The sequence below is a fragment of the Bubalus kerabau genome, chromosome 1 (genome assembly GCF_029407905.1).
Source record: "Bubalus kerabau isolate K-KA32 ecotype Philippines breed swamp buffalo chromosome 1, PCC_UOA_SB_1v2, whole genome shotgun sequence".
NCBI classification, from domain to species: domain Eukaryota; kingdom Metazoa; phylum Chordata; class Mammalia; order Artiodactyla; family Bovidae; genus Bubalus; species Bubalus kerabau.
Genome location: NC_073624.1, coordinates 125,982,187 through 126,000,175, shown reverse-complemented (window position 1 = coordinate 126,000,175; position 17,989 = coordinate 125,982,187). Strand labels below are relative to the sequence as shown.

Genomic DNA, 17,989 nt, shown 5'->3' with positions numbered 1-17,989 from the left:
CTGGTTCACCGCGCTGGTGGCTCCCGGGGGCTTTGGGCACCGGGCAGGTGCCGGGCAGGATGGGCGCTCGGGGCCAAGGCTGGGCTGCGCACAGGCCCGCAGGAGGCTCAGAGGACCGCGGGCCCCAGCGGGCCCCCGGGGCCACGCGGCCCTGAGCAGCGAAGCCCTTGGTGGGGGGGAGGTGGCGGAGGGGCGCGGCGGCCTCCGAGCGGGGGCGGGCCTGGAGGGTCCCAGGGTGGGAGAGCGCCCAGACCTCCGCGCCCCTCACCCCACCGCGCCCCTCACCCCAGCCCAGCCCAGCCCAGCCCAGCCCACGCCCGACCCGCCGCAGGCATGCCGGGCCGGCTGCTGCGGGTCCAGGGTCCCGGGTCCCGGAAGCCCTGTGGTCCCCCGGGCCGGGCCGGGCCGGGCGGGTGCTGGCCGGGGGTGGCGGTGTGCGGGGCGCGGAGCGGCGTCGGCCGGCCACACGGCCGCGGGGAGTCCGGTCGCGGGTCGTGCAGCTCAAGTGCAGCGCGCGCTCCGTGGAGAGCTGCGGCCGGCTGGCCCGAGCGGCAGGTCAGAGGGAAAGGCAGGCGCAGCGCAGGGCTCTTAGGGCGCCCGGCGGCAGCCGCCCCCGTCTACGGCCATACCACCCTGAACGCGCCCGATCTCGTCTGATCTCGGAAGCTAAGCAGGGTCGGGCCTGGTTAGTACTTGGATGGGAGACCGCCTGGGAATACCGGGTGCTGTAGGCTTTTTTTTTTTTTTGGCCTCCCCTCTCCTTTAGCGCCCGCCCCCCACCCCCGCAAGCCCCACCTGCCGCTGGCCCCTCGCACCCCACCGCGCTCAGAGCGGTCGCCTGCCTTCCAGCCCCTCGCGGGGTGGGTGGCCGGGGCCCCGACTCCCGCTGCAGACCTGGGTTGCCTCCGCGCGGCCCGCGAGCCCCTCCGCATTCGGCTTCCAGGAAACCAGAGGACCGGCGAGGGCGAGGGGGCGGGGGGTGGGTGGGGGGCGGTGGAGGGGGTGCTCTCTGTCTGGGGCTCCCTTGGCAGGCCTCAGGCACTTCCGGGCGGGGCCCAGGCCCTAGCCCCGGCCCCAGCCCCACCACCAGAGGCATCCTCGCAGGCAGCCTCTGGGTCTCCTGCAGGCGTGCGCACAACACACTCACACAACCACAACACTCACTCACACACACACACACACACACACACACACACACACACACCCGCCCCCGAGAAAGGTCAAGAGCCGGAGACCACAGGTAAGGGAGACGGAGAAAGAGGGAGAGAGAGACAGACAGCAAGAGGACCACACAGACTTCCAAAGCCCCGGCCGCCACACCCTGCCCCCTCCATTCTGGGTTCCCCCCGGCCCCCAGTCGACCAGACCCCCACCGTCGCCCACCGACACACTCACACACACACTCTCACGCGCTCACCCTCTGGCCTGGGGGCGGGGGCTGGGTCTCGCCTTAGGTGGCCAAGCCGAAGGGGACCTTTGAGACCTCGGATGCGAGGAAGTCTTGGGGTCCCCACGGGTGATTGCCAGCCCCAGGGCACTGCGCCCAGTCGGGGCCCGACGGCCCACGGCTGACGCCCCCTCCCTTAGGGAAGCTGCTTCTTCCGCACGGCCTCTCTCTGAGGTGTGCCACGGTCTGTGCCAGTGTGTCGATCTCGGAGCGGATGCCATCCCCTGTCCCCTGTCCTTCTCCCGTTCTCCGGCTCTCTGTCAGTCGCTCTGTGTCTCCCTCTCTCTGTCTCTCCCTCCCCGTGTGTGCCTGCGCGCTCATGTCTGTCTGTCTGTCTGTCTGTCTGTCTGCATCTGCCTCGCGCCGTCTTGGGAGTGTGTCTCTGAACCTTCATCTCTTTCTGTCTCTGTCTCTCCTGACCCCCGGCCTCCCACGGGTGCTATGGCTGTGGCCCTGGCTGCCGCGCTTGCGCCGGCCGGCTGTCTCACGTGGCGTGGGTGCCTGCGAGTGTCTGTGTGTCTGTCCGTGTGCCTGCATGTCGCTCGTCCGCTCCCTCAGGAAGGTGCTGTGCTTGGAGGGCGGCGTGGGGGCAAGGGGGGCCTCGGTAGGGCGAAGGGGCGGGGCTGACGAGCTCTGGTTCACCGCGCTGGTGGCTCCCGGGGGCTTTGGGCACCGGGCAGGTGCCGGGCAGGATGGGCGCTCGGGGCCAAGGCTGGGCTGCGCACAGGCCCGCAGGAGGCTCAGAGGACCGCGGGCCCCAGCGGGCCCCCGGGGCCACGCGGCCCTGAGCAGCGAAGCCCTTGGTGGGGGGGAGGTGGCGGAGGGGCGCGGCGGCCTCCGAGCGGGGGCGGGCCTGGAGGGTCCCAGGGTGGGAGAGCGCCCAGACCTCCGCGCCCCTCACCCCACCGCGCCCCTCACCCCAGCCCAGCCCAGCCCAGCCCAGCCCACGCCCGACCCGCCGCAGGCATGCCGGGCCGGCTGCTGCGGGTCCAGGGTCCCGGGTCCCGGAAGCCCTGTGGTCCCCCGGGCCGGGCCGGGCCGGGCGGGTGCTGGCCGGGGTGGCGGTGTGCGGGGCGCGGAGCGGCGTCGGCCGGCCACACGGCCGCGGGGAGTCCGGTCGCGGGTCGTGCAGCTCAAGTGCAGCGCGCGCTCCGTGGAGAGCTGCGGCCGGCTGGCCCGAGCGGCAGGTCAGAGGGAAAGGCAGGCGCAGCGCAGGGCTCTTAGGGCGCCCGGCGGCAGCCGCCCCCGTCTACGGCCATACCACCCTGAACGCGCCCGATCTCGTCTGATCTCGGAAGCTAAGCAGGGTCGGGCCTGGTTAGTACTTGGATGGGAGACCGCCTGGGAATACCGGGTGCTGTAGGCTTTTTTTTTTTTTGGCCTCCCCTCTCCTTTAGCGCCCGCCCCCCACCCCCGCAAGCCCCACCTGCCGCTGGCCCCTCGCACCCCACCGCGCTCAGAGCGGTCGCCTGCCTTCCAGCCCCTCGCGGGGTGGGTGGCCGGGGCCCCGACTCCCGCTGCAGACCTGGGTTGCCTCCGCGCGGCCCGCGAGCCCCTCCGCATTCGGCTTCCAGGAAACCAGAGGACCGGCGAGGGCGAGGGGGCGGGGGGTGGGTGGGGGGCGGTGGAGGGGGTGCTCTCTGTCTGGGGCTCCCTTGGCAGGCCTCAGGCACTTCCGGGCGGGGCCCAGGCCCTAGCCCCGGCCCCAGCCCCACCACCAGAGGCATCCTCGCAGGCAGCCTCTGGGTCTCCTGCAGGCGTGCGCACAACACACTCACACAACCACAACACTCACTCACACACACACACAACACTCACACACACACACACACACACACACACACACACACCCGCCCCCGAGAAAGGTCAAGAGGCGGAGACCACAGGTAAGGGAGACGGAGAAAGAGGGAGAGAGAGACAGACAGCAAGAGGACCACACAGACTTCCAAAGCCCCGGCCGCCACACCCTGCCCCCTCCATTCTGGGTTCCCCCCGGCCCCCAGTCGACCAGACCCCCACCGTCGCCCACCGACACACTCACACACACACTCTCACGCGCTCACCCTCTGGCCTGGGGGCGGGGGCTGGGTCTCGCCTTAGGTGGCCAAGCCGAAGGGGACCTTTGAGACCTCGGATGCGAGGAAGTCTTGGGGTCCCCACGGGTGATTGCCAGCCCCAGGGCACTGCGCCCAGCCGGGGCCCGACGGCCCACGGCTGACGCCCCCTCCCTTAGGGAAGCTGCTTCTTCCGCAGGGCCTCTCTCTGAGGTGTGCCACGGTCTGTGCCAGTGTGTCGATCTCGGAGCGGATGCCATCCCCTGTCCCCTGTCCTTCTCCCGTTCTCCGGCTCTCTGTCAGTCGCTCTGTGTCTCCCTCTCTCTGTCTCTCCCTCCCCGTGTGTGCCTGCGCGCTCGTGTCTGTCTGTCTGTCTGTCTGTCTGTCTGTCTGCATCTGCCTCGCGCCGTCTTGGGAGTGTGTCTCTGAACCTTCATCTCTTTCTGTCTCTGTCTCTCCTGACCCCCGGCCTCCCACGGGTGCTATGGCTGTGGCCCTGGCTGCCGCGCTTGCGCCGGCCGGCTGTCTCACGTGGCGTGGGTGCCTGCGAGTGTCTGTGTGTCTGTCCGTGTGCCTGCATGTCGCTCGTCCGCTCCCTCAGGAAGGTGCTGTGCTTGGAGGGCGGCGTGGGGGCAAGGGGGGCCTCGGTAGGGCGAAGGGGCGGGGCTGACGAGCTCTGGTTCACCGCGCTGGTGGCTCCCGGGGGCTTTGGGCACCGGGCAGGTGCCGGGCAGGATGGGCGCTCGGGGCCAAGGCTGGGCTGCGCACAGGCCCGCAGGAGGCTCAGAGGACCGCGGGCCCCAGCGGGCCCCCGGGGCCACGCGGCCCTGAGCAGCGAAGCCCTTGGTGGGGGGGAGGTGGCGGAGGGGGGCGGCGGCCTCCGAGCGGGGGCGGGCCTGGAGGGTCCCAGGGTGGGAGAGCGCCCAGACCTCCGCGCCCCTCACCCCACCGCGCCCCTCACCCCAGCCCAGCCCAGCCCAGCCCAGCCCACGCCCGACCCGCCGCAGGCATGCCGGGCCGGCTGCTGCGGGTCCAGGGTCCCGGGTCCCGGAAGCCCTGTGGTCCCCCGGGCCGGGCCGGGCCGGGCGGGTGCTGGCCGGGGGTGGCGGTGTGCGGGGCGCGGAGCGGCGTCGGCCGGCCACACGGCCGCGGGGAGTCCGGTCGCGGGTCGTGCAGCTCAAGTGCAGCGCGCGCTCCGTGGAGAGCTGCGGCCGGCTGGCCCGAGCGGCAGGTCAGAGGGAAAGGCAGGCGCAGCGCAGGGCTCTTAGGGCGCCCGGCGGCAGCCGCCCCCGTCTACGGCCATACCACCCTGAACGCGCCCGATCTCGTCTGATCTCGGAAGCTAAGCAGGGTCGGGCCTGGTTAGTACTTGGATGGGAGACCGCCTGGGAATACCGGGTGCTGTAGGCTTTTTTTTTTTTTGGCCTCCCCTCTCCTTTAGCGCCCGCCCCCCACCCCCGCAAGCCCCACCTGCCGCTGGCCCCTCGCACCCCACCGCGCTCAGAGCGGTCGCCTGCCTTCCAGCCCCTCGCGGGGTGGGTGGCCGGGGCCCCGACTCCCGCTGCAGACCTGGGTTGCCTCCGCGCGGCCCGCGAGCCCCTCCGCATTCGGCTTCCAGGAAACCAGAGGACCGGCGAGGGCGAGGGGGCGGGGGGTGGGTGGGGGGCGGTGGAGGGGGTGCTCTCTGTCTGGGGCTCCCTTGGCAGGCCTCAGGCACTTCCGGGCGGGGCCCAGGCCCTAGCCCCGGCCCCAGCCCCACCACCAGAGGCATCCTCGCAGGCAGCCTCTGGGTCTCCTGCAGGCGTGCGCACAACACACTCACACAACCACAACACTCACTCACACACACACACACACACACACACACACACACACCCGCCCCCGAGAAAGGTCAAGAGCCGGAGACCACAGGTAAGGGAGACGGAGAAAGAGGGAGAGAGAGACAGACAGCAAGAGGACCACACAGACTTCCAAAGCCCCGGCCGCCACACCCTGCCCCCTCCATTCTGGGTTCCCCCCGGCCCCCAGTCGACCAGACCCCCACCGTCGCCCACCGACACACTCACACACACACTCTCACGCGCTCACCCTCTGGCCTGGGGGCGGGGGCTGGGTCTCGCCTTAGGTGGCCAGCCTTAGGTGGCCAAGCCGAAGGGGACCTTTGAGACCTCGATGCGAGGAAGTCTTGGGGTCCCCACGGGTGATTGCCAGCCCCAGGGCACTGCGCCCAGTCGGGGCCCGACGGCCCACGGCTGACGCCCCCTCCCTTAGGGAAGCTGCTTCTTCCGCACGGCCTCTCTCTGAGGTGTGCCACGGTCTGTGCCAGTGTGTCGATCTCGGAGCGGATGCCATCCCTGTCCCCTGTCCTTCTCCCGTTCTCCGGCTCTCTGTCAGTCGCTCTGTGTCTCCCTCTCTCTGTCTCTCCCTCCCCGTGTGTGCCTGCGCGCTCGTGTCTGTCTGTCTGTCTGTCTGTCTGTCTGTCTGTCTGCATCTGCTCGCGCCGTCTTGGGAGTGTGTCTCTGAACCTTCATCTCTTTCTGTCTCTGTCTCTCCTGACCCCGGCCTCCCACGGGTGCTATGGCTGTGGCCCTGGCTGCCGCGCTTGCGCCGGCCGGCTGTCTCACGTGGCGTGGGTGCCTGCGAGTGTCTGTGTGTCTGTCCGTGTGCCTGCATGTCGCTCGTCCGCTCCTCAGGAAGGTGCTGTGCTTGGAGGGCGGCGTGGGGGCAAGGGGGGCCTCGGTAGGGCGAAGGGGCGGGGCTGACGAGCTCTGGTTCACCGCGCTGGTGGCTCCCGGGGGCTTTGGGCACCGGGCAGGTGCCGGGCAGGATGGGCGCTCGGGGCCAAGGCTGGGCTGCGCACAGGCCCGCAGGAGGCTCAGAGGACCGCGGGCCCCAGCGGGCCCCGGGGCCACGCGGCCCTGAGCAGCGAAGCCCTTGGTGGGGGGGAGGTGGCGGAGGGGCGCGGCGGCTCCGAGCGGGGGCGGGCCTGGAGGGTCCCAGGGTGGGAGAGCGCCCAGACCTCCGCGCCCCTCACCCCACCGCGCCCTCACCCCAGCCCAGCCCAGCCCAGCCCAGCCCACGCCCGACCCGCCGCAGCATGCCAGGCCGGCTGCTGCGGGTCCAGGGTCCGGGTCCCGGAAGCCCTGTGGTCCCCGGGCCGGCGGGCCGGGCGGGTGCTGGCCGGGGGTGGCGGTGTGCGGGGCGCGGAGCGGCGTCGGCCGGCCACACGGCCGCGGGGAGTCCGGTCGCGGGTCGTGCAGCTCAAGTGCAGCGCGCGCTCCGTGGAGAGCTGCGGCCGGCTGGCCCGAGCGGCAGGTCAGAGGAAAGGCAGGCGCAGCGCAGGGCTCTTAGGGCGCCCGGCGGCAGCCGCCCCCGTCTACGGCCATACCACCCTGAACGCGCCCGATCTCGTCTGATCTCGGAAGCTAAGCAGGGTCGGGCCTGGTTAGTACTTGGATGGGAGACCGCCTGGGAATACCGGGTGCTGTAGGCTTTTTTTTTTTTTGGCCTCCCCTCTCCTTTAGCGCCCGCCCCCCACCCCCGCAAGCCCCACCTGCCGCTGGCCCCTCGCACCCCACCGCGCTCAGAGCGGTCGCCTGCCTTCCAGCCCCTCGCGGGGTGGGTGGCCGGGGCCCCGACTCCCGCTGCAGACCTGGGTTGCCTCCGCGCGGCCCGCGAGCCCCTCCGCATTCGGCTTCCAGGAAACCAGAGGACCGGCGAGGGCGAGGGGGCGGGGGTGGGTGGGGGGCGGTGGAGGGGGTGCTCTCTGTCTGGGGCTCCCTTGGCAGGCCTCAGGCACTTCCGGGCGGGGCCCAGGCCCTAGCCCCGGCCCCAGCCCCACCACCAGAGGCATCCTCGCAGGCAGCCTCTGGGTCTCCTGCAGGCGTGCGCACAACACACTCACACAACCACAACACTCACTCACACACACACACAACACTCACACACACACACACACACACACACACACACACACCCGCCCCCGAGAAAGGTCAAGAGGCGGAGACCACAGGTAAGGGAGACGGAGAAAGAGGGAGAGAGAGACAGACAGCAAGAGGACCACACAGACTTCCAAAGCCCCGGCCGCCACACCCTGCCCCCTCCATTCTGGGTTCCCCCCGGCCCCCAGTCGACCAGACCCCCACCGTCGCCCACCGACACACTCACACACACACTCTCACGCGCTCACCCTCTGGCCTGGGGGCGGGGGCTGGGTCTCGCCTTAGGTGGCCAAGCCGAAGGGGACCTTTGAGACCTCGGATGCGAGGAAGTCTTGGGGTCCCCACGGGTGATTGCCAGCCCCAGGGCACTGCGCCCAGCCGGGGCCCGACGGCCCACGGCTGACGCCCCCTCCCTTAGGGAAGCTGCTTCTTCCGCAGGGCCTCTCTCTGAGGTGTGCCACGGTCTGTGCCAGTGTGTCGATCTCGGAGCGGATGCCATCCCCTGTCCCCTGTCCTTCTCCCGTTCTCCGGCTCTCTGTCAGTCGCTCTGTGTCTCCCTCTCTCTGTCTCTCCCTCCCCGTGTGTGCCTGCGCGCTCGTGTCTGTCTGTCTGTCTGTCTGTCTGTCTGTCTGCATCTGCCTCGCGCCGTCTTGGGAGTGTGTCTCTGAACCTTCATCTCTTTCTGTCTCTGTCTCTCCTGACCCCCGGCCTCCCACGGGTGCTATGGCTGTGGCCCTGGCTGCCGCGCTTGCGCCGGCCGGCTGTCTCACGTGGCGTGGGTGCCTGCGAGTGTCTGTGTGTCTGTCCGTGTGCCTGCATGTCGCTCGTCCGCTCCCTCAGGAAGGTGCTGTGCTTGGAGGGCGGCGTGGGGGCAAGGGGGGCCTCGGTAGGGCGAAGGGGCGGGGCTGACGAGCTCTGGTTCACCGCGCTGGTGGCTCCCGGGGGCTTTGGGCACCGGGCAGGTGCCGGGCAGGATGGGCGCTCGGGGCCAAGGCTGGGCTGCGCACAGGCCCGCAGGAGGCTCAGAGGACCGCGGGCCCCAGCGGGCCCCCGGGGCCACGCGGCCCTGAGCAGCGAAGCCCTTGGTGGGGGGGAGGTGGCGGAGGGGGGCGGCGGCCTCCGAGCGGGGGCGGGCCTGGAGGGTCCCAGGGTGGGAGAGCGCCCAGACCTCCGCGCCCCTCACCCCACCGCGCCCCTCACCCCAGCCCAGCCCAGCCCAGCCCAGCCCACGCCCGACCCGCCGCAGGCATGCCGGGCCGGCTGCTGCGGGTCCAGGGTCCCGGGTCCCGGAAGCCCTGTGGTCCCCCGGGCCGGGCCGGGCCGGGCGGGTGCTGGCCGGGGGTGGCGGTGTGCGGGGCGCGGAGCGGCGTCGGCCGGCCACACGGCCGCGGGGAGTCCGGTCGCGGGTCGTGCAGCTCAAGTGCAGCGCGCGCTCCGTGGAGAGCTGCGGCCGGCTGGCCCGAGCGGCAGGTCAGAGGGAAAGGCAGGCGCAGCGCAGGGCTCTTAGGGCGCCCGGCGGCAGCCGCCCCCGTCTACGGCCATACCACCCTGAACGCGCCCGATCTCGTCTGATCTCGGAAGCTAAGCAGGGTCGGGCCTGGTTAGTACTTGGATGGGAGACCGCCTGGGAATACCGGGTGCTGTAGGCTTTTTTTTTTTTTGGCCTCCCCTCTCCTTTAGCGCCCGCCCCCCACCCCCGCAAGCCCCACCTGCCGCTGGCCCCTCGCACCCCACCGCGCTCAGAGCGGTCGCCTGCCTTCCAGCCCCTCGCGGGGTGGGTGGCCGGGGCCCCGACTCCCGCTGCAGACCTGGGTTGCCTCCGCGCGGCCCGCGAGCCCCTCCGCATTCGGCTTCCAGGAAACCAGAGGACCGGCGAGGGCGAGGGGGCGGGGGGTGGGTGGGGGGCGGTGGAGGGGGTGCTCTCTGTCTGGGGCTCCCTTGGCAGGCCTCAGGCACTTCCGGGCGGGGCCCAGGCCCTAGCCCCGGCCCCAGCCCCACCACCAGAGGCATCCTCGCAGGCAGCCTCTGGGTCTCCTGCAGGCGTGCGCACAACACACTCACACAACCACAACACTCACTCACACACACACACACACACACACACACACACACACACACCCGCCCCCGAGAAAGGTCAAGAGGCGGAGACCACAGGTAAGGGAGACGGAGAAAGAGGGAGAGAGAGACAGACAGCAAGAGGACCACACAGACTTCCAAAGCCCCGGCCGCCACACCCTGCCCCCTCCATTCTGGGTTCCCCCCGGCCCCCAGTCGACCAGACCCCCACCGTCGCCCACCGACACACTCACACACACACTCTCACGCGCTCACCCTCTGGCCTGGGGGCGGGGGCTGGGTCTCGCCTTAGGTGGCCAAGCCGAAGGGGACCTTTGAGACCTCGGATGCGAGGAAGTCTTGGGGTCCCCACGGGTGATTGCCAGCCCCAGGGCACTGCGCCCAGTCGGGGCCCGACGGCCCACGGCTGACGCCCCCTCCCTTAGGGAAGCTGCTTCTTCCGCACGGCCTCTCTCTGAGGTGTGCCACGGTCTGTGCCAGTGTGTCGATCTCGGAGCGGATGCCATCCCCTGTCCCCTGTCCTTCTCCCGTTCTCCGGCTCTCTGTCAGTCGCTCTGTGTCTCCCTCTCTCTGTCTCTCCCTCCCCGTGTGTGCCTGCGCGCTCATGTCTGTCTGTCTGTCTGTCTGTCTGTCTGCATCTGCCTCGCGCCGTCTTGGGAGTGTGTCTCTGAACCTTCATCTCTTTCTGTCTCTGTCTCTCCTGACCCCCGGCCTCCCACGGGTGCTATGGCTGTGGCCCTGGCTGCCGCGCTTGCGCCGGCCGGCTGTCTCACGTGGCGTGGGTGCCTGCGAGTGTCTGTGTGTCTGTCCGTGTGCCTGCATGTCGCTCGTCCGCTCCCTCAGGAAGGTGCTGTGCTTGGAGGGCGGCGTGGGGGCAAGGGGGGCCTCGGTAGGGCGAAGGGGCGGGGCTGACGAGCTCTGGTTCACCGCGCTGGTGGCTCCCGGGGGCTTTGGGCACCGGGCAGGTGCCGGGCAGGATGGGCGCTCGGGGCCAAGGCTGGGCTGCGCACAGGCCCGCAGGAGGCTCAGAGGACCGCGGGCCCCAGCGGGCCCCCGGGGCCACGCGGCCCTGAGCAGCGAAGCCCTTGGTGGGGGGGAGGTGGCGGAGGGGCGCGGCGGCCTCCGAGCGGGGGCGGGCCTGGAGGGTCCCAGGGTGGGAGAGCGCCCAGACCTCCGCGCCCCTCACCCCACCGCGCCCCTCACCCCAGCCCAGCCCAGCCCAGCCCAGCCCACGCCCGACCCGCCGCAGGCATGCCGGGCCGGCTGCTGCGGGTCCAGGGTCCCGGGTCCCGGAAGCCCTGTGGTCCCCCGGGCCGGGCCGGGCCGGGCGGGTGCTGGCCGGGGGTGGCGGTGTGCGGGGCGCGGAGCGGCGTCGGCCGGCCACACGGCCGCGGGGAGTCCGGTCGCGGGTCGTGCAGCTCAAGTGCAGCGCGCGCTCCGTGGAGAGCTGCGGCCGGCTGGCCCGAGCGGCAGGTCAGAGGGAAAGGCAGGCGCAGCGCAGGGCTCTTAGGGCGCCCGGCGGCAGCCGCCCCCGTCTACGGCCATACCACCCTGAACGCGCCCGATCTCGTCTGATCTCGGAAGCTAAGCAGGGTCGGGCCTGGTTAGTACTTGGATGGGAGACCGCCTGGGAATACCGGGTGCTGTAGGCTTTTTTTTTTTTTGGCCTCCCCTCTCCTTTAGCGCCCGCCCCCCACCCCCGCAAGCCCCACCTGCCGCTGGCCCCTCGCACCCCACCACGCTCAGAGCGGTCGCCTGCCTTCCAGCCCCTCGCGGGGTGGGTGGCCGGGGCCCCGACTCCCGCTGCAGACCTGGGTTGCCTCCGCGCGGCCCGCGAGCCCCTCCGCATTCGGCTTCCAGGAAACCAGAGGACCGGCGAGGGCGAGGGGGCGGGGGGTGGGTGGGGGGCGGTGGAGGGGGTGCTCTCTGTCTGGGGCTCCCTTGGCAGGCCTCAGGCACTTCCGGGCGGGGCCCAGGCCCTAGCCCCGGCCCCAGCCCCACCACCAGAGGCATCCTCGCAGGCAGCCTCTGGGTCTCCTGCAGGCGTGCGCACAACACACTCACACAACCACAACACTCACTCACACACACACACAACACTCACACACACACACACACACACACACACACACACACACACACCCGCCCCCGAGAAAGGTCAAGAGGCGGAGACCACAGGTAAGGGAGACGGAGAAAGAGGGAGAGAGAGACAGACAGCAAGAGGACCACACAGACTTCCAAAGCCCCGGCCGCCACACCCTGCCCCCTCCATTCTGGGTTCCCCCCGGCCCCCAGTCGACCAGACCCCCACCGTCGCCCACCGACACACTCACACACACACTCTCACGCGCTCACCCTCTGGCCTGGGGGCGGGGGCTGGGTCTCGCCTTAGGTGGCCAAGCCGAAGGGGACCTTTGAGACCTCGGATGCGAGGAAGTCTTGGGGTCCCCACGGGTGATTGCCAGCCCCAGGGCACTGCGCCCAGCCGGGGCCCGACGGCCCACGGCTGACGCCCCCTCCCTTAGGGAAGCTGCTTCTTCCGCAGGGCCTCTCTCTGAGGTGTGCCACGGTCTGTGCCAGTGTGTCGATCTCGGAGCGGATGCCATCCCCTGTCCCCTGTCCTTCTCCCGTTCTCCGGCTCTCTGTCAGTCGCTCTGTGTCTCCCTCTCTCTGTCTCTCCCTCCCCGTGTGTGCCTGCGCGCTCGTGTCTGTCTGTCTGTCTGTCTGTCTGTCTGTCTGCATCTGCCTCGCGCCGTCTTGGGAGTGTGTCTCTGAACCTTCATCTCTTTCTGTCTCTGTCTCTCCTGACCCCCGGCCTCCCACGGGTGCTATGGCTGTGGCCCTGGCTGCCGCGCTTGCGCCGGCCGGCTGTCTCACGTGGCGTGGGTGCCTGCGAGTGTCTGTGTGTCTGTCCGTGTGCCTGCATGTCGCTCGTCCGCTCCCTCAGGAAGGTGCTGTGCTTGGAGGGCGGCGTGGGGGCAAGGGGGGCCTCGGTAGGGCGAAGGGGCGGGGCTGACGAGCTCTGGTTCACCGCGCTGGTGGCTCCCGGGGGCTTTGGGCACCGGGCAGGTGCCGGGCAGGATGGGCGCTCGGGGCCAAGGCTGGGCTGCGCACAGGCCCGCAGGAGGCTCAGAGGACCGCGGGCCCCAGCGGGCCCCCGGGGCCACGCGGCCCTGAGCAGCGAAGCCCTTGGTGGGGGGGAGGTGGCGGAGGGGGGCGGCGGCCTCCGAGCGGGGGCGGGCCTGGAGGGTCCCAGGGTGGGAGAGCGCCCAGACCTCCGCGCCCCTCACCCCACCGCGCCCCTCACCCCAGCCCAGCCCAGCCCAGCCCAGCCCACGCCCGACCCGCCGCAGGCATGCCGGGCCGGCTGCTGCGGGTCCAGGGTCCCGGGTCCCGGAAGCCCTGTGGTCCCCCGGGCCGGGCCGGGCCGGGCGGGTGCTGGCCGGGGGTGGCGGTGTGCGGGGCGCGGAGCGGCGTCGGCCGGCCACACGGCCGCGGGGAGTCCGGTCGCGGGTCGTGCAGCTCAAGTGCAGCGCGCGCTCCGTGGAGAGCTGCGGCCGGCTGGCCCGAGCGGCAGGTCAGAGGGAAAGGCAGGCGCAGCGCAGGGCTCTTAGGGCGCCCGGCGGCAGCCGCCCCCGTCTACGGCCATACCACCCTGAACGCGCCCGATCTCGTCTGATCTCGGAAGCTAAGCAGGGTCGGGCCTGGTTAGTACTTGGATGGGCGACCGCCTGGGAATACCGGGTGCTGTAGGCTTTTTTTTTTTTTGGCCTCCCCTCTCCTTTAGCGCCCGCCCCCCACCCCCGCAAGCCCCACCTGCCGCTGGCCCCTCGCACCCCACCGCGCTCAGAGCGGTCGCCTGCCTTCCAGCCCCTCGCGGGGTGGGTGGCCGGGGCCCCGACTCCCGCTGCAGACCTGGGTTGCCTCCGCGCGGCCCGCGAGCCCCTCCGCATTCGGCTTCCAGGAAACCAGAGGACCGGCGAGGGCGAGGGGGCGGGGGGTGGGTGGGGGGCGGTGGAGGGGGTGCTCTCTGTCTGGGGCTCCCTTGGCAGGCCTCAGGCACTTCCGGGCGGGGCCCAGGCCCTAGCCCCGGCCCCAGCCCCACCACCAGAGGCATCCTCGCAGGCAGCCTCTGGGTCTCCTGCAGGCGTGCGCACAACACACTCACACAACCACAACACTCACTCACACACACACACAACACTCACACACACACACACACACACACACACACACACACACCCGCCCCCGAGAAAGGTCAAGAGGCGGAGACCACAGGTAAGGGAGACGGAGAAAGAGGGAGAGAGAGACAGACAGCAAGAGGACCACACAGACTTCCAAAGCCCCGGCCGCCACACCCTGCCCCCTCCATTCTGGGTTCCCCCCGGCCCCCAGTCGACCAGACCCCCACCGTCGCCCACCGACACACTCACACACACACTCTCACGCGCTCACCCTCTGGCCTGGGGGCGGGGGCTGGGTCTCGCCTTAGGTGGCCAAGCCGAAGGGGACCTTTGAGACCTCGGATGCGAGGAAGTCTTGGGGTCCCCACGGGTGATTGCCAGCCCCAGGGCACTGCGCCCAGCCGGGGCCCGACGGCCCACGGCTGACGCCCCCTCCCTTAGGGAAGCTGCTTCTTCCGCAGGGCCTCTCTCTGAGGTGTGCCACGGTCTGTGCCAGTGTGTCGATCTCGGAGCGGATGCCATCCCCTGTCCCCTGTCCTTCTCCCGTTCTCCGGCTCTCTGTCAGTCGCTCTGTGTCTCCCTCTCTCTGTCTCTCCCTCCCCGTGTGTGCCTGCGCGCTCGTGTCTGTCTGTCTGTCTGTCTGTCTGTCTGTCTGCATCTGCCTCGCGCCGTCTTGGGAGTGTGTCTCTGAACCTTCATCTCTTTCTGTCTCTGTCTCTCCTGACCCCCGGCCTCCCACGGGTGCTATGGCTGTGGCCCTGGCTGCCGCGCTTGCGCCGGCCGGCTGTCTCACGTGGCGTGGGTGCCTGCGAGTGTCTGTGTGTCTGTCCGTGTGCCTGCATGTCGCTCGTCCGCTCCCTCAGGAAGGTGCTGTGCTTGGAGGGCGGCGTGGGGGCAAGGGGGGCCTCGGTAGGGCGAAGGGGCGGGGCTGACGAGCTCTGGTTCACCGCGCTGGTGGCTCCCGGGGGCTTTGGGCACCGGGCAGGTGCCGGGCAGGATGGGCGCTCGGGGCCAAGGCTGGGCTGCGCACAGGCCCGCAGGAGGCTCAGAGGACCGCGGGCCCCAGCGGGCCCCCGGGGCCACGCGGCCCTGAGCAGCGAAGCCCTTGGTGGGGGGGAGGTGGCGGAGGGGGGCGGCGGCCTCCGAGCGGGGGCGGGCCTGGAGGGTCCCAGGGTGGGAGAGCGCCCAGACCTCCGCGCCCCTCACCCCACCGCGCCCCTCACCCCACCCCAGCCCAGCCCAGCCCAGCCCACGCCCGACCCGCCGCAGGCATGCCGGGCCGGCTGCTGCGGGTCCAGGGTCCCGGGTCCCGGAAGCCCTGTGGTCCCCCGGGCCGGGCCGGGCCGGGCGGGTGCTGGCCGGGGGTGGCGGTGTGCGGGGCGCGGAGCGGCGTCGGCCGGCCACACGGCCGCGGGGAGTCCGGTCGCGGGTCGTGCAGCTCAAGTGCAGCGCGCGCTCCGTGGAGAGCTGCGGCCGGCTGGCCCGAGCGGCAGGTCAGAGGGAAAGGCAGGCGCAGCGCAGGGCTCTTAGGGCGCCCGGCGGCAGCCGCCCCCGTCTACGGCCATACCACCCTGAACGCGCCCGATCTCATCTGATCTCGGAAGCTAAGCAGGGTCGGGCCTGGTTAGTACTTGGATGGGAGACCGCCTGGGAATACCGGGTGCTGTAGGCTTTTTTTTTTTTTGGCCTCCCCTCTCCTTTAGCGCCCGCCCCCCACCCCCGCAAGCCCCACCTGCCGCTGGCCCCTCGCACCCCACCGCGCTCAGAGCGGTCGCCTGCCTTCCAGCCCCTCGCGGGGTGGGTGGCCGGGGCCCCGACTCCCGCTGCAGACCTGGGTTGCCTCCGCGCGGCCCGCGAGCCCCTCCGCATTCGGCTTCCAGGAAACCAGAGGACCGGCGAGGGCGAGGGGGCGGGGGGTGGGTGGGGGGCGGTGGAGGGGGTGCTCTCTGTCTGGGGCTCCCTTGGCAGGCCTCAGGCACTTCCGGGCGGGGCCCAGGCCCTAGCCCCGGCCCCAGCCCCACCACCAGAGGCATCCTCGCAGGCAGCCTCTGGGTCTCCTGCAGGCGTGCGCACAACACACTCACACAACCACAACACTCACTCACACACACACACAACACTCACACACACACACACACACACACACACACACACACCCGCCCCCGAGAAAGGTCAAGAGGCGGAGACCACAGGTAAGGGAGACGGAGAAAGAGGGAGAGAGAGACAGACAGCAAGAGGACCACACAGACTTCCAAAGCCCCGGCCGCCACACCCTGCCCCCTCCATTCTGGGTTCCCCCCGGCCCCCAGTCGACCAGACCCCCACCGTCGCCCACCGACACACTCACACACACACTCTCACGCGCTCACCCTCTGGCCTGGGGGCGGGGGCTGGGTCTCGCCTTAGGTGGCCAAGCCGAAGGGGACCTTTGAGACCTCGGATGCGAGGAAGTCTTGGGGTCCCCACGGGTGATTGCCAGCCCCAGGGCACTGCGCCCAGCCGGGGCCCGACGGCCCACGGCTGACGCCCCCTCCCTTAGGGAAGCTGCTTCTTCCGCAGGGCCTCTCTCTGAGGTGTGCCACGGTCTGTGCCAGTGTGTCGATCTCGGAGCGGATGCCATCCCCTGTCCCCTGTCCTTCTCCCGTTCTCCGGCTCTCTGTCAGTCGCTCTGTGTCTCCCTCTCTCTGTCTCTCCCTCCCCGTGTGTGCCTGCGCGCTCGTGTCTGTCTGTCTGTCTGTCTGTCTGTCTGTCTGCATCTGCCTCGCGCCGTCTTGGGAGTGTGTCTCTGAACCTTCATCTCTTTCTGTCTCTGTCTCTCCTGACCCCCGGCCTCCCACGGGTGCTATGGCTGTGGCCCTGGCTGCCGCGCTTGCGCCGGCCGGCTGTCTCACGTGGCGTGGGTGCCTGCGAGTGTCTGTGTGTCTGTCCGTGTGCCTGCATGTCGCTCGTCCGCTCCCTCAGGAAGGTGCTGTGCTTGGAGGGCGGCGTGGGGGCAAGGGGGGCCTCGGTAGGGCGAAGGGGCGGGGCTGACGAGCTCTGGTTCACCGCGCTGGTGGCTCCCGGGGGCTTTGGGCACCGGGCAGGTGCCGGGCAGGATGGGCGCTCGGGGCCAAGGCTGGGCTGCGCACAGGCCCGCAGGAGGCTCAGAGGACCGCGGGCCCCAGCGGGCCCCCGGGGCCACGCGGCCCTGAGCAGCGAAGCCCTTGGTGGGGGGGAGGTGGCGGAGGGGGGCGGCGGCCTCCGAGCGGGGGCGGGCCTGGAGGGTCCCAGGGTGGGAGAGCGCCCAGACCTCCGCGCCCCTCACCCCACCGCGCCCCTCACCCCAGCCCAGCCCAGCCCAGCCCAGCCCACGCCCGACCCGCCGCAGGCATGCCGGGCCGGCTGCTGCGGGTCCAGGGTCCCGGGTCCCGGAAGCCCTGTGGTCCCCCGGGCCGGGCCGGGCCGGGCGGGTGCTGGCCGGGGGTGGCGGTGTGCGGGGCGCGGAGCGGCGTCGGCCGGCCACACGGCCGCGGGGAGTCCGGTCGCGGGTCGTGCAGCTCAAGTGCAGCGCGCGCTCCGTGGAGAGCTGCGGCCGGCTGGCCCGAGCGGCAGGTCAGAGGGAAAGGCAGGCGCAGCGCAGGGCTCTTAGGGCGCCCGGCGGCAGCCGCCCCCGTCTACGGCCATACCACCCTGAACGCGCCCGATCTCGTCTGATCTCGGAAGCTAAGCAGGGTCGGGCCTGGTTAGTACTTGGATGGGAGACCGCCTGGGAATACCGGGTGCTGTAGGCTTTTTTTTTTTTTTGGCCTCCCCTCTCCTTTAGCGCCCGCCCCCCACCCCCGCAAGCCCCACCTGCCGCTGGCCCCTCGCACCCCACCGCGCTCAGAGCGGTCGCCTGCCTTCCAGCCCCTCGCGGGGTGGGTGGCCGGGGCCCCGACTCCCGCTGCAGACCTGGGTTGCCTCCGCGCGGCCCGCGAGCCCCTCCGCATTCGGCTTCCAGGAAACCAGAGGACCGGCGAGGGCGAGGGGGCGGGGGGTGGGTGGGGGGCGGTGGAGGGGGTGCTCTCTGTCTGGGGCTCCCTTGGCAGGCCTCAGGCACTTCCGGGCGGGGCCCAGGCCCTAGCCCCGGCCCCAGCCCCACCACCAGAGGCATCCTCGCAGGCAGCCTCTGGGTCTCCTGCAGGCGTGCGCACAACACACTCACACAACCACAACACTCACTCACACACACACACAACACTCACACACACACACACACACACACACACACACACACACACCCGCCCCCGAGAAAGGTCAAGAGGCGGA

The 17,989-nt window shown here is 71.0% G+C and overlaps 9 non-coding genes across 9 annotated transcripts; all 9 read left to right on the top strand.

Moving 5' to 3' along the window:
* Positions 1 to 615: 615 nt before the first annotated feature.
* LOC129642636 (5S ribosomal RNA) lies at positions 616 to 734 on the top strand. Its single transcript, XR_008709891.1, has one exon. It is a non-coding gene; the product is annotated as a 5S ribosomal RNA (ribosomal RNA).
* Positions 735 to 2,694: 1,960 nt separating this feature from the next.
* On the top strand, positions 2,695 to 2,813 carry LOC129642624 (5S ribosomal RNA). Its single transcript, XR_008709879.1, has one exon. It is a non-coding gene; the product is annotated as a 5S ribosomal RNA (ribosomal RNA).
* A 1,979-nt stretch (positions 2,814 to 4,792) lies between these two features.
* On the top strand, positions 4,793 to 4,911 carry LOC129642613 (5S ribosomal RNA). Its single transcript, XR_008709865.1, has one exon. It is a non-coding gene; the product is annotated as a 5S ribosomal RNA (ribosomal RNA).
* A 1,964-nt stretch (positions 4,912 to 6,875) lies between these two features.
* Positions 6,876 to 6,994, top strand: LOC129642601 (5S ribosomal RNA). The gene has a single exon (XR_008709853.1). It is a non-coding gene; the product is annotated as a 5S ribosomal RNA (ribosomal RNA).
* A 1,978-nt stretch (positions 6,995 to 8,972) lies between these two features.
* LOC129642590 (5S ribosomal RNA) lies at positions 8,973 to 9,091 on the top strand. Its single transcript, XR_008709842.1, has one exon. It is a non-coding gene; the product is annotated as a 5S ribosomal RNA (ribosomal RNA).
* Positions 9,092 to 11,051: 1,960 nt separating this feature from the next.
* On the top strand, positions 11,052 to 11,170 carry LOC129642578 (5S ribosomal RNA). The gene has a single exon (XR_008709831.1). It is a non-coding gene; the product is annotated as a 5S ribosomal RNA (ribosomal RNA).
* Positions 11,171 to 13,155: 1,985 nt separating this feature from the next.
* LOC129642390 (5S ribosomal RNA) lies at positions 13,156 to 13,274 on the top strand. Its single transcript, XR_008709689.1, has one exon. It is a non-coding gene; the product is annotated as a 5S ribosomal RNA (ribosomal RNA).
* A 1,981-nt stretch (positions 13,275 to 15,255) lies between these two features.
* LOC129642322 (5S ribosomal RNA) lies at positions 15,256 to 15,374 on the top strand. Its single transcript, XR_008709624.1, has one exon. It is a non-coding gene; the product is annotated as a 5S ribosomal RNA (ribosomal RNA).
* A 1,979-nt stretch (positions 15,375 to 17,353) lies between these two features.
* Positions 17,354 to 17,472, top strand: LOC129642566 (5S ribosomal RNA). Its single transcript, XR_008709821.1, has one exon. It is a non-coding gene; the product is annotated as a 5S ribosomal RNA (ribosomal RNA).
* The last annotated feature ends 517 nt before the right edge of the window (positions 17,473 to 17,989 follow it).